We start from the raw sequence: 15,712 nt of genomic DNA on the forward strand, positions 1-15,712 counted from the left end.
TTCAGACTCATCTCAATCTTCTTTATAAACTCGATCATTGTTTGAGCAACTTCAGATTTTAACCTGAGAAAATATACCCAAGTAAATCGTGAAAAATCATCAACAATAACCAAAATGTATCGTTTCTTGTTGAGAGTTTCAACAGTTGATGGTCCACAAAGGTCGATGTGAAGAAGTTCCAACGGTTCTACAATTTTCGAATCTATAACAATTGGATGTCCTTTCATGTGCTGTTTCCCTTGTTCACACGCTGCACACAAGGTATCATTGTCAAACTTTAGTACAGGTAAACCTCGAACAAGATCATCAACAACCAATTTATTCAGATTTCGAAAGTTTAAATGCGATAAACGTCGATGCCATAGCCAGCTGATGTCAGAGGAAGCTTTTGAAAGTAAGCACACTGAGGGTTTGCCGATGATTGGTTTGATATCAAGAGTAAACATGTCACCATGTCGTTTGGATTTGAGCAAAACTTCGTTAGTTTCCACATTCGAAATGATGCTGCCTTCTTCGTTAAACACCACTTGATTTCCAGTACCCACAACAAGTTGTGAAACACTTATCATGTTATGTTGAAGACCTTCGACATAAGCTACGCGATTAACAGTAAACTTTCCATTCGTGACTTTGCCATAACCTTTCACCTGGCACTTGTGATTATTTCCAAACTTCACAACACCAGCATTTTCCAAGCTTCGAAAATCTCTTAAATTTTCCTTTCGACCAGTCATGTGACGTGAGCAACCACTATCGATATACCATTTTTCATCATATTGCTCGTCACATAGTACCTGCGATCAATGAAAGAATTTAGGTACCCAAGGCTATTTGGGTCCTTGGAAATTAGTTTTGAAAACAGAATGAATTGCAGAACTTTTAACCCAATCACAAACTTTAGTTTTGAGACTATCAATTAAGTCCACATCACTAGGTCAAGGAACAGAAACATAAGTTTTTGTTAGTTTGGGATTGTCACTGACACATGCCTTCGTCTTTTTAGAATGTGTTTGTACATGCTTTTCTTTCGAAAGTGGTTGCCAAGCTTTCACTGAAACATTTGAGTCTTTTGAAGATGAGCTTTCAGTTGACGAATTATTCACATACTTCTCATAAGCTTCGTGAATTTGTTGTTGAGAATATTTCCTTGATTGATACATTCGTCCTTTTCCTTCAAGCCAATGATTGATGTTTTTGTCACGAGACAACCCTTTTGTATATGAAACTTTTAAGGTTTGTTTGCCTGTAGGATTTGGAAATTTTGGTTTTTGTGGAACAAAATCAACTTTTGATTTAGGTCGAAATGTCATAGCGTATCGACTTCCATCCTTGTTTCCAACACTTATATTTTGAGAAAACCGATTTTGAGATTTTTGCTTTTGAGAAAACCTTGTTTGTTGATTAGAAGAAAATCGTTGTAGTGATGTTTGATTTTGAACACTTTTTGAGGTATTTTTGTTATCTTTAGAAAATGATGAGGTTGAAGCTTTTGAAAAATTTGTTTTTGGATCTGAATGAATTTCTGAATGTGAAGACTTGTTCTCAACAGATTTAGTCTTTTTGTTTTCAGTTGTTTTTACTGTCAAACCATTTCGTTGCTTTCGTAACTCAACGGTTTGCCAAAAAATCTTCTTTCGAGCTTGTCTTTTTGAAATTGATTTTTCTTTTGAAAACTTGTCAATTTGTTCTTTAAATTCTTTGGAATTTATTTTGACAACAGTTTCATTTTCCACAATAACCTCTTTTGTAACTTCTTTCACAATTTTAGATTTTTCAACCCATTTGCGTGTTGGTTTTTGTCTTTGAAAACATACGAATTATGTATTAGATTATTTTCAACAGTGCTTTGATTTGAAAAGAACCCTTCGTTTGTTGTCCTCTTGTTGTCATCTTCGACCATTTTGTTAAATTCTGGTTTAATGTTCTCAACATTTCCATTGGTAACAAACACTTGATTTGGGAAAACAACATCATCAGTACACTTGAAATTCGGATACACCACTTGATTTGTTTCCAAATAATGGGCTCCTTTTTCAGACAACACTTTGTTGAAATTTTCAGTGTCCCCAATCACTTGATCAACAACCACACATGGAATTTCATTTTCTTTCGAATCTTTGTTTGATGAGACCTTTTTGTCCGAATTATCATCATCATTTTCATCATCACTGCTATCCGTTTGACTATCTTGGATATCCACAAAATCACAATCTTTCGAAGTAGAAGGTTTATCAGTGTCAATCTTAACCTTCAAATCCTTAATTTTTTCTTTTCCTTTAGATTTTGATGCAACATTAATGACAGACAACTGAGAACAATCAACATCCTCAATATCACTAATTTCGCTAATATTGTCAGAGTTATCTTCAATATCGGCAAAATTAGATTGGGAATCAGATGTCGAATTCTCAGTCTTTTTCAAAATTTTGATTTGTTCTGATTTTGTCAAAGTATCATTCACAATGTTAACTAATTCATTTGAATCAAGACATTCGTCAATTTTGACAATTCCATAAGCATATCTATCATCAGGAATTTTGTCAAACTCAGCAATATTTTTCTCACAATCATATGAAATATTATCAACCTTCGCTCTCTCATATGCTAGAAAAGGTAATAATTTTCTATGTTATTCCTTGCTAATATCACATGAATGATGCAATGCAGTTAACTTGCCATTAAACGTTTAGCTGAATTGCAGTAGATATTTCATTGAGATAATAAGAGTTTTCTATCACTAGACAACGAATCTCGATCACACATAATGTTTGTTATTTGAAATTCTAAACATTCTATCTTGATGACTTTCGAATCTAACTTCTTCTGAGTCTCTAACAACTGATTGCTTAATTTCTTAGCTTCATTGCTAGCAGAAACAACCAAATTATCAAAATAAGCAACAGTATAATCAAAATCAACCATTTCATAATCATATGCACTCAGAGGAATATTGAAAGATTGAATAATATTACGTACCTTTGTTGTCATTGGAGACTTATCAGCAGACTTCGACACAAATCATCGGCCCTTGGCCTCTTCGTCTGAATCTTCCTCCAGCTTTGCATACATGGCCCCATGCGTAGGATTACGCATTTCCTCATCATCGGAGCCCGAAGACCAAATTTGATATGTGCCATCCTTCTCCTGTTCATCTTGAGCCACCGAAGACAAATTTTTAGCCTCCGTACGCACCTCTTCCAACCTCTCCACATAATATGCCTCGTCCTTCACTCTATTCTTTTTCTCATCTTTCTTTCGATGCATGCAATCATTTGCTAGATGATTGGCTCCATTGCAATAATGAAAATCCATACCAGAATCTCCTTTCAGTTTCTTCTCTCTCTTCTCCTCAGTACCCTTCGCATCATTCTTCTCATACTTCTTCTTCTCCTCTCCAGCAGCTTTATTCACGAAATTACCTTTTCCCTCATTTTGCTTCATCTTTGAAACAAACGGTTTCTTGAAAAACTTTTTGATTCTATTGTTTGAATAGAAAGCTACCGCCTCATCATCCGAATTCATGAGAAACCCCTCTTCATCATCAGAATCACCTTTTTCGACTGCTTCCTTTTCAGACACTTTAGAGACTAGTGTTAATGGACCTCCAAGACTAAGCTTCGACTCTTCTGCAATTTCATTTACTTCACTTTCGTGAGTTTTCAGTTGATTGTACAAATCATTTAGAGAAGATGTGTCAAAACTTTGCTGATTTTTCACCATCATACTAACACTCCTCCATTCTTTACAGATTCCCATAACAAAGGTGAGATTGAATTCCATGGAAGACCTCGTGATTCCATAACGATTGCATTTGTAAATCAGCTCGTTCAACCTATCATAGTAACTTTCAATCGTTTCACCATCTTTTTGCTTGAAATCCTTCAATTCAATCAAACATTGCTTAACAGAATTGATTTTCGTCTTCTCGTGTGACACCAGTCAAATTTTGGTCAAAAATAAATTGATCAATAATCGTAATTGCGATGAACCAAGTGGTAGAGTTTGTAACAAGGTTTCCAAAAACATAAAGAACACTGAAATCCGAGTTGTAACGAAGATGTTATGACCAATCGAAAATCCGCGATAAAACAGGCAAAACACTATTCAGTGTAAAAAGCGAATTTTCGATAAAAGGCTTTTTAGCCTTAACAATCTAAATAAAACTTGTAGAATATGTTAAACCGAGAACGTTCATAAAAAGAACGTAAAAATCTGACTTCGTATGAGGAAGTTATGATTTTTCGAAGTTTCGGTTTAGCAGTAGACAGCTAAAAATTCGAAATATAAATCGATCGATATTTAGCCGACGCAACTTAAACTAGAATCGAAGGTCTCATCAAAAGTAGCACAACGGTAAAAAAAAACAGACGAAAACGGACGTCGGATGAAGAAGTTATGAATTTTTAACGGATTCCCGTCCCGGTCTGTTTAAAATAATAATATTAAAAATAAAGTCAAAACCAGCCGACGAAGTCTAAACAAAAGTCGTAGAGTATGATTTTATCTACGCGTGCATATAAAGAACGCCAAAAACGGAGCTCGTATACGAAAGTTATGATTTTCGCAAGTTTTGGCACAAAAATAAAGAAAAATAGGAAAAACCGGGCAATTTCGCATGCCACGTCACCCTCGCACGTGGCAGCTGCTGAGTGGACCGAAGCCATGCGTGGCACCTCCTGATTCGACCAACTCCACGGTCCAATCCTACTCCGACAGCCTCGCATGAGACACACCGGACCTCACCCTCGCATGCACCTCGGATGACCCCCTCGCATCGTGGCATCCTCCCATTGGACCGAAGGTTGGTCCAATCTGAAGCTGCCAGGTCCGAACCGAAGCCTCGCGAAGCCATCTGTCCGAGCCGAACCTCCATTTCGCCACCTGTCCGAGACACGTGTCTCCTTCCCTCTGCTCCGGATCCGAAGCTGCAGACTATAAATAGCCTGCGAGCCTTCTCGGATGAAAGCCATTTTTCACCCCAAATTTCTCCAAAATTCACATTTTAACCCCGTAAACTTTCTCACGACCCCCGAAGGCCCCGGTATCGTGTCTAAAGCCCGAAGCAAGCCCCGGAACCCCGGAATTCTCTAGAAGTCATCCTCTCTCCTGTCGAAACTCTGCCCGGTTTGAGCCGGTTTTTCGTCAAACAAACTATTTTCCGAGAAACGAAACGCTGCCCGAATTACCGCCTATCAAAGTGAGTTCATACCCCTATAATATACCTTTTTAAATGGTTTTATATGCTTTTTAGGGGGGGAAATACAAGTTTAACACAATATTAAATTGTGTTAATAACTGTATGTGATAATAATCACACAAAGAATTTTCGTATGCTTTTAAGAATTACCAAATACTTCCAAAATAACGTAAAGCCATGTTAAATTCTTTGAAAAATGTTTTATAAGCTATTTCAAAATATAAATGCCAAAGTCATGTTTATATATGTATAAATATATAAATAAGACTTGAAGGGCTTAGGACTAATGAATTATCTTATATCCTTTTCCTTGTTTGGATGTGGAATTAAGGTTGTGTTATTTGTCTGAAGGTCGTTTCCTTCTTAATTATATATATATATATATATATATATATATATATATATATATATATATATATATATATATATATATATATATATATATATATATATATTATACATATATGAGTCTAAAAGGTTACTCCTTTTAGTATCATTACCTTTGTATCAGGTTGAGCAAAGGTGATATTCCATAAGAATTCATGCTAATCAGATAGAACATATAAATTATAATAGGTATAATTTATGATTCAAAACTAAATATACAAGTATGATTCACGACTGTATACTTCCCAAGGAAATTACCAAAATTCATTCAACTATACCAAGATATGTATAATACCTTTAATATACAAACAACATATTAAAGAAGTAAAGATACATCATACCTAGTTTGCATTAACAAAGGTACTATACAGAGTACCAGGGTTAGCAAACACGTGGTAATGCTGGGTTTGCATTAGCAAAGGTACTATACAGAGTGCCCGAGTTAGCAAACACGAGGTAATAATACATCCTGCCGAGTTTGCATTAGCAAAGGTACTATACAGAGTACTCGAGTTAGCAAACACGAGGTAATAATACATTCTGTCGGGTTTGCATTAGCAAAGGTACTATACAGAGTACCCGAGTTAGCAAACACGAGGTAATAATTCATAATTCAAGTATACTAGAATACACTGTTTTACAAGAAATCAGGGTTTTGACTCAGAACAAATCAAGGGTTTACACTTATCAAATACATGTTTGGAAAACTAAGAATATACAGTCAATCATTATTTCAGAATGATTGGGTTTTCAAAACTAATATACATGTAAGCGTTTAATATGCTTTTTATGAGACTCTATATTCAGGTTGTTTAATTCATTTTAGACAACGTAGGAAAGTCCTGACATTATAACCAGAATCTCCAGCCGGGGATCGAAACAAGTGTGTGTAGATCTATATCGGGATTGACAACCCCGCACTCAGGCTGCTAGCTACAGTCCGGCATACTTAACAGAACTAAAATACTTATGAACTCACCAGCTTAAATGCTGATCTACTCTTTCAAAATAACTTGTATTCTCAGGAATCCAGTAGACATGTACACTCCTGAAGCTTTTGAGAAGACTACCTAGTACCGTACCGCGACTCTTGTCTTCTACTGTACCTACTTTAGTGTTTGAATATGTAATGTTTAAACACTTATGTAAAACTTATAGTTATTAATGCAATGGTTGTTTGTACTTTGATTACTATGTTACATGTGTTGTGATACTTACCTTAAGTCCTCCGCCCCCGAACGTTTCCGCCGTTCTGGTTTGGGGGTGCGACATCTCGCTACCTTGAAACTTGTCTTTAAGATTATTCCACATATCTTTTGTAGTTGTACAACTCCTGACATAGTTATACACAACTGGAGGTAATGCACCACGTAACTCCCTTATGCATCGTTTTTCAAGTTTCTTCATTCGATCATTTTGATTTTCCACACTCGCACTACAAGATGACGATCCAATTGGTTGAAGGTTCGTCGGAAGAGTAACATTCCCTGAGATACATGACCAAAGTTCTTCATCGATTCCATTCAAGTAATCTTGCATCCGATCCGCCCATTGATCATAGTATTCTGGAATAAGCATAGGAATCTTAGTTGAAGATCCTAGCAGATGAGAGTATGAAGTCATCGAGTTGAGATTGAAGTTCGCCATTGTTGTACGGAAGAAAATTTTTGAGAATTTTGAGAAATCAAAGAGAATTTGAAAGCAAATTGTTGAATTGATCAGAAATATCAAGTAGAATATTCGATTCAACAAATCAGTTGCTGAATCGAATCACAACTGAAGATCTAGAACGCTTTTTCACGTCAAAAGGTGCAGAACTTTTGAACCAGAAATTTGATTCAAAAACCTTTTGAATCAGAGTGAAAATTAGATCGCAGATGATGATTCCTGCTCTGATACCAATTGTAGTGGTGTTGATTATGATGGCATATGCGGAATTAGAAAGATCTAGTGAATCATCATGTAAAATCAAGAACACAAGGAGTAAATAAATCTATGTAAGCTCATATTAGATCTAGAAAGAATATACAAATGGGTTTGTACAAAGTTTCTCTCTCTAGTCTAACACTCCAAATGGTTCCATTACATAATGGGAGTCACTCACTTCCTATTTATAGGAAAGACTCAACCCATTTACACATACAAGAGGGTAAGCCTAAAACACTACATCCAAGAGTGACTTTGCACCATAACATTCTCCCCCTCAAAGTTAGGATTAGATGTCCCGGCTTAAGTCTCCAACGAGCTAGCGCGATCAAGACCAAACCCCCCCTCGAAGTAACACCGGTCTTCAAATCCGCAAATGAATATCCGACAAACCCGCTTCGAATACCCATCATTCTCCCCCTTTTTATAATCAAAAAATGATTATAAAACCCATTAAGGGTGAGAATCGCCCGAGGAATAAACTTCACAATACTCCCCCTTGATGTATACCAAAAATGAAACACCAAAAATGTTCCTCGGAAAAACAATCACGAAAAATCCTCAAAAAATTTCCAATTTGTGAAAAATTTTGACTTTTTGGGTGAGAGTTGCAAGATTTTCCAAAATCCGGGTAAAAATCGTCACTTTCTGAAACTTGCAGGGACCCGTTGCGCCAAAAACAGCCAAATATGCGAAAATCTCCCCCATTTGCGAAACTGGGTAGAAAATGTAAATTCGCACAAACTGTAGGGACTAAACATGAAACTTCTGCATTCTTCATAATTTTTGCTCAATGTTCGAAACTGGACTATTTCTGCCACTTCTTTGAAATTTCAGGGGTAAGTTTCAAAACATTTGTGTTTTCTTCGTCAATTATTGCTGCAAATTCGAACCTGGACCATTTATGCCATATGTCCGAAACTTCAGGGACCAATTGCGAAACATTTGTGTTTCTTCCCCAATTTGTTATACAGGGACGAAGACGTGAACTAACGAAACTTTCACAGCATCATTTCTAACGAAAAATTGTCTCCTTCCCCTTCGTTAGATTCAAAGCAACCCTTCGTTAGATTCAATCACCCCTTCGTTAGAAACAAACATCACCCTTCGTTAGAAATCTATAACACCCTTCGTTAATTTTCTTCCCTATTTTCGTTAGTTTCATCCAATCACCAAAACTAACGAAAAATTTTTCACACTGATTAACGAAATCGAAGGTAGTCGAAGCCTCTAAATAACGTCTTAACCATTCAATTCCTCACTGAATCAAAAATTCCCAGTTCATCGATTCCAAATCACAATCAAATTGTTTCATCTGTTCGTTCCCAAACCATCGACTTTAACCAAATCAATGAAATCAAAAGCATCAGACTCCTAACTTCATATCTTCGACGTTGATTCACCCAAGCATCGATATTAACCAATCGACTCCAAAGATTCGTTCTTTTCTTTTCATTATTGTTTCCCCAAAAATCAAATACCCTCATTCGCTTTCAAAATCCATGGCTTCCCATTCGTTATCAACCACCAAAACAAGGTTTCGTTAACAATCAATCCATTTGCATCGACTTTTTATTAGTTCGTCTACACAGCGACCAGTAGGGCTTCGTTTTTAGAGTTCATACCAAAGCAATTACTATATACCATTTAACTGATAGGCAACGAAAATCGACACCTAAAATCATTTATCCCTTCAAAATTACATCCAGTAAACCCAAATCGATCATGTAACCCTTTGAAATATCGGACCCAAATTCATCAACACACAAACTCAATATCATTCAAGACTTCGTTTGACTCCAAATCAACAATTCTTGTTCATCCTCAAACCAATACTCGACCATCGACAATGCATCATCGAGACATTGCTGTTGAATTTCTTTTCTATTACAAACCTTCGCTTTTTCTTACCCATCACAGTCGATATCACAATTCCAAGCCATCGATTCCAGTTTAGATATCCCTCGACATCAACAACTCCAAAATCATACTTCGTTTTTCATTCTTCAACACAAATACCATCCGATTCAACATTCAAACATCAATCGAACAATCGATTCATAATCTTCGATTTCAGTCACCCCAAAACATCAATATCGATCTATCGACTCCAAGAGAAACTCAGAACATCAATTTCAACTCAAGACTCAACAATCAATACCAATCAAAATTGATTTTGACTCCTACTGAAATTGATTTCATACAAATCAAATATAAGCCGACAAATACATGCGACTTGGAATCACGAATTAAAGAGATCATACAATATAGATTCTGATTCCAAATGAATTGCGAATTAGACGTTTTAGTTGACTTCGATTGAGAATGTCAAACTCCACAGATGCGAGATAAAAGATATCAATTGATTTACTGATTGATATACAATCGAAATGTAGGCTCAAAGAATAATATCAATGGGCTAAAATAATACCATGAACAATGACGATTTCGAACAATCGGAAAAAAAATTTGGGCTCAAGAACAGGTGAACAGTAACAAATATCCATTTTCAGTCATTTTGATGAACAATGACGATTTCGAACAATTGGAAAAAAATATTGATTTTGAAATTAAAAAAAAATTGAACAATATGATTTTGATTTTTGGAATTTTGATCTAAACAAAAATAATTGGATCAACTATGGGGTTGAAACAGATTAGATCCAATGAGGCAAGTCGATCAAAAATGAAAAACGCAAAATACGAATCGAAATCAAGAACGTTTTGGAATCCATTTGAGAATTTGAGTTACCTTTTTAACGAAATGAGATCCATTTGCAACGAACAAATCAAATTTGGAAGATCATGGTTCTTTTATTGGAATGAGAAAATCTCCAATTTGAACATTGTACCACCCACTATGCGAGATGTACAACTCATTCTTCGTGTTCTTCGTGTTCTTCATCAAACCAAGAACATCTTCAAAAGAATCACCAACACTTTTGGGTTTTGACTTTAAATTCAATGCAACCTTTGGAGAATGTTGCTTTGGAACCCAAATTTGCTTCACAGATTTCGGATTCACAACAACATTTAACGATTTTTGTGAATAAACCCGCTTGTTCTTCCTTTTAATCTTCTTCTTCTTTTTCTTTCTCATCTTTTTGCATCTTGAAGACTTGACTCCATGAACAAACCCACTTTCCACAACATGAACATTTTGAGTTTGAATCAAATCTTTTGGAGTTTGATACTTGTGATTTTCTTGGATCACCGGCTTCCGATAAGGAATCATTCCTTCAAACGAATCACAAGAACACAAAATATCATCGGTTTGAAATCCAATCGAGCAAAAAACTTTTTCATCATGAGAATCAACTTGAACTCCTTTTTCTTTAACATCAAGAACATCACATTGAACTCCATTGTCAAGAACTTCAACAAACTTAAGAGCACGAAGATCATTTGGGTCTTCAATAAGAGAAACCTATTTCTTTTTGAACAAATATTTTTCTTCTCCAATTTTATCACTACTACGTGTTAATATGGACCATGTAATATCAGCCAACCATTTGATCTCACAAAGTGGTTGAAATATCAAGCTTCCATGATCATCCTTCAATCCTCCATAAGAAACCATAATTTCCCAATATATCAACTTGTTTAACACCAACCCATAATATTGATTTTTATTGACTTTGTATTTGATATCTTCAATGATCACAATCCAAGAATTGTAAGGCAAATTCACCATGATCACAAAAACTTGAAGATTTCTAGAGAGAAAAAGTGATTTTGAATGGGTTTTCTAGAGAGAGAAAGTAAAAATCACTTGAATTCTAGTGAAGAAAATCGAATTTTGAATAGAATCAAAGATGAATTCGATTTCTAGAATCCAAAAACTCTCTAAAACACAAAGATCAAAACACAATTGAAGAATCACCAAATCTAGATAGCCATCAAGGATCAATTCTTGATCAAATCAAGAACACCCGCTCTGATACCAATTGTAGTGGTGTTGAATCAAGTATGAATCAAATCAGAGTTCTACGAATATAGATTGAACACGAGATGTAAAGATGATCTGGTTTCAGCTCTATTATGCTTTCAACTGTTACAGAGAGAAAAATAGACAAGTTGTACAAAGACTCTTATCTAACTCTAAGTAATGTTCCCTATTTATAGGAAACGAGAAAGCATACAAAAAATTACAAGGACTAAAACATTACACTTCGTTACAAATGTGCCTTGTAAAATAAACTTAGGTCTTCTACATATTACAACTGGTCTTCGACCCTTACAATTGTGGTTAGAAGTTGTGATAATTGTGTTCTCCAATTCGCATATGATTACGGCATCCCTTTTCATAGTTCGAATTGTGAGAAATGGCAAGAAATAGGTTGAACATTGAGGACTTATAGCGATAAGTTCTGAAAGGGTTTAAACACACATATGCTATCTAATGAATGTGTATGAGCTTGAGAAGTCTAGATGAAGACTTATTGAAGCACCACGTATCAGAAATCTGAAGTTTAGTAAGAAAGTCAATAGTATTGATTTCTGGAAGTCCAGTTGATTTATGGATACATATCATAGCTAGTGGGAGCATAATTCTTATACTAGTGGGAGCATAATTGTTAAGCTAAGTGTTGCAAGTTGGCAATACTATTTGTAGGAAACAAAGTTTACAAATTTGCAAGTTACAAAGTTTGGAAATTGTTTCGCTATAGAAAGATTTAGTGGAGAAAGCACTTATACTTCATTTCAAATCTAAAAGTTTAGATTGAGTTTTAATAAAACTTAGTCATATATCAATATCGTGTTGAAATGATTTAACAAAGGAAATTCGATATATGGAAATATTATATCAAGAGACTGTCAGGTCTTTATGTAAGACATTATGTATCGGATCCCATACGCTTCGTATATAGGATCGATTACATATGATTTAATATTCACTTGTTCTGATTTTTCCAAATTCCAGGGGCATTAAAAGGGAAAAAGGACTAGAAAAATATGTGAATAAAGTAGGTAAACAACTGTCAAGAATACTTTAAGGTTTACCAAAAGATTAGTTGCTTATGGACAGTTGGAAGTATAGTATTTGGATGGACCATATTGACATAATTCTGAGTGGAGGTGATTCTTGTTCAGAATTGATGGTCACATAGGAATATGGAAATATTTCCATTATAGGAGTTGGTTATTGAAATCTACATGTGAGTTAGAAACCTTAACGCAAGGAAGGTGTTCAAGGAGTTACCTTGAATTTGATACTTCATTACCATGAAATTGTTTTAGTAACAAAGTTTCAATGGAGCATTTTGTGAAATCATTGGCTAAGTCTCGATGACTTTGACGACATGTCATCACAAAAGAATATTGCATGCAAGGTTAGACTCAACACATTTAGTGGTGACAAGAACTTGGAATTCTTACACTTGTAATAAAGATTTGGAATTGTGATATGAGCATCATTGGGATTATATCCAATTGATCTGTTCATAAATGAAGGACCATAGAGAGACATAGTATGCATGTTTATAGCATGGCATGACGGATGTTTAATTCAAGTGTTTAGTTGATTATTCGAAACATTATACAATTAATAAAGTCTAATTAATATGGTGATTAAATAATAAGTGTTTTATTTATATTCAATAGTTTTGAGACCATAGTTAATCAGGTTATTATTGTATTTCACTTCGCATATTTTACTTCTCGAATAATTGGATTATTCAAACATCCACAGTCGATCATACTTTTGGAAGTAAGTAGTGAATTAAGACTGTCATGAATCAGACTGTAGATTGGCTAAAGGGTTAGACATAGCAATGGTTTTCTGCAGTATTCATGAGTACTTTTGAAAAGGGGATATAAGTATTAGAGTATGCCATTCAAGGAAATTATGTATGTTTTGTGTGCATTATGCTACTATTCTGAAAAAGGAAGAAAATACTGCTAGGATTCTCTTGGGCTTGTATGTGAAAAGAAGAAATCGACATGAAAAGAAAAAGTAAATATCTAGACCTCTGCACTCTCTACATCTCACGCGAGAAAGATATGTTATAGGTCCGGTAAAATTAAAAAAAAAGGACAGAAGAAAGTATGTCCATTCACAGATCAGATGTTGAAAGTTTAAGAATATCCAGTCAAGGAATTGTCTGAAAAGACCAGCATGGTGTGATGGTCCAATGGATAAAAGGTCAATATTGTCCAAATTTGTTTTTATTCAAAATAAAGTATTGTTAAGGGAGAAAGAATGAATTCAATGAGTTATGTGCAAAAGAAATGACTGGGTTCTAATGATGAAAAGAGTCGTGGATGTTTGCAAGAGGATAAGATAAATATTTTAGGCAGCTTATGTATGTATGGAAGTCTTAGGCCTACTGCAAGGGGATAAGCTTGAAAAGCATATCAGAAAAGAAAGATGGATTATTTATTCCATTTTCGTATGGAACCAAGCTCACTTGATGACAACTTAAGAGATTCAAGTCTGGTGCATAAATGGCATGATTCTTTTCAAAAAATGGAAGTTTTATTATATTGTTTTGTATGTTGCTAGCTGTGATGAGTGTTGTCACTATCAAGGTCTTTGTGGAAGTACAAGGAAGAATGAGTTATCAAGAATGCAAGTAAAAAGGGGGTGAAGGGTAGCTGTCAAAAATAGATTTTCAAAGGGAAAGTCAAAGCATATCATACAAATGAAGTTAGTAAGAGAAATATGGGTCTTTGAGTTTTCAAACGAATGAAAAGAAGATAAATAAAAGCATGCATTTAAAGCATTTAATTTCAAAAAAGGTTTCAATTGGTTCTTTACATTGATGTTTTCAAGAAGGAGTAAAGCATGAAATTTAAATGCATTTATGGTGATTATTATAGTCTAATATGACATGCACATTGGTTTCTAAGCTAGTAATTTGATGCGGTGAATGTCATTCTCACATTTGGAGAGTGAAGCAATTTACGGTTGTTTAATTAAAGTGATTCAATGCAATCATAAATTCGGCTGCTTTGTTTTATAAAGAAAATTAGAAGGCTGCAACATCTATAAAAGTAATGTATCGAGGGTCCAAAGAGTATTAAAAGAAATGGTATTAATTGTCTTTATGGGCAATTGTCTCAACAAACCTCATTCACCAATATTTCTTGAAGCAAGTTAAAGTGGGAATATCAGAACATAAAAGTTACAGTTCTTTGGTTTCAGGCACTGATTTGAAGTTAAATGAGAGATATCATGAATGTTTGATCATGTGATGCTTTTAGATAGTTCAAATGGGTCTTGGTGACGGTCTATCTAATGTGTCAATACACATTTGGTTCAAGATTTGCAATTTCATTGCACCATTTTAATGAAACTAACGAGAAAACTCATGCTTTATGATCATACACTATGCTAACAAAGTGTCTCAAACAATTGAATCACAAGCATATGGAGAGCAATAAAGTTTGACAAAGGCAACTGAGCTGAAAACTGAAAAGCAGGTAGTAATGAGTTTTGAAGTTGAAACATATGCTTCACCTGGTATGGCCACTCATTCTAAAATCATTGTATCTTTCATGTTTTGACGATGACATGTCTTGAGCCAAGTATGCAACTTTTGACTAGATAGTGTCCCTAGAAGCATGTTGATGTATGTGCCTAAATCTCTTTAAGTATCTCATCAGCGAGACCATCTGCTAAGATGACATTGAGTCACCCCCTCGTGCTGATTGTCTAGCATCGCCTAAACTTTCTAAGTGAGATTGCCTGGTCCAAATTAAAAAAATTTATAGAAAGGCTTGAGTATATACTTTTAATTAACTATCTTTCTTGACTCTGTCCCTGGAAGCATGTTTGTCGTATGCATCAAGTCTCATGGTCTGCTAAAACATTGAGCATAACCCAATGGCTTACCCTAATTGCATAGTCATCATCGTAAGAGTTACTTGTCTGGTCCTTAAATGACAAAGGGTTATTCATGTCCCTGACCTCCTAGTATGAGGTATGACATGGTACCATGAATTGACGGAAGATCTATGATTCTAGATTGCAACCAACTCTATGATGCAAGGATTAAACCACTTCTTGCTTATAGGTTATCACTGTCAATGATTCACACTGAATTCACCTCAACGTGATTGAGACATCCTATTCTTTCCCACAAGTCTTCTAATATAGAACTTGATGATTCAGTGCGTAATACCACACATTGATAAAAGTTTGAAAGTGTGTGCCGATGGTTAGACTATGCACTGTAGTTTATCACACACATCAACCTA

The sequence above is a fragment of the Lactuca virosa genome, chromosome 8 (assembly GCF_052849685.1).
Source record: "Lactuca virosa cultivar CGN04683 chromosome 8, Lactuca_virosa_CGN04683_v6, whole genome shotgun sequence".
Classification (NCBI taxonomy): domain Eukaryota; kingdom Viridiplantae; phylum Streptophyta; class Magnoliopsida; order Asterales; family Asteraceae; genus Lactuca; species Lactuca virosa.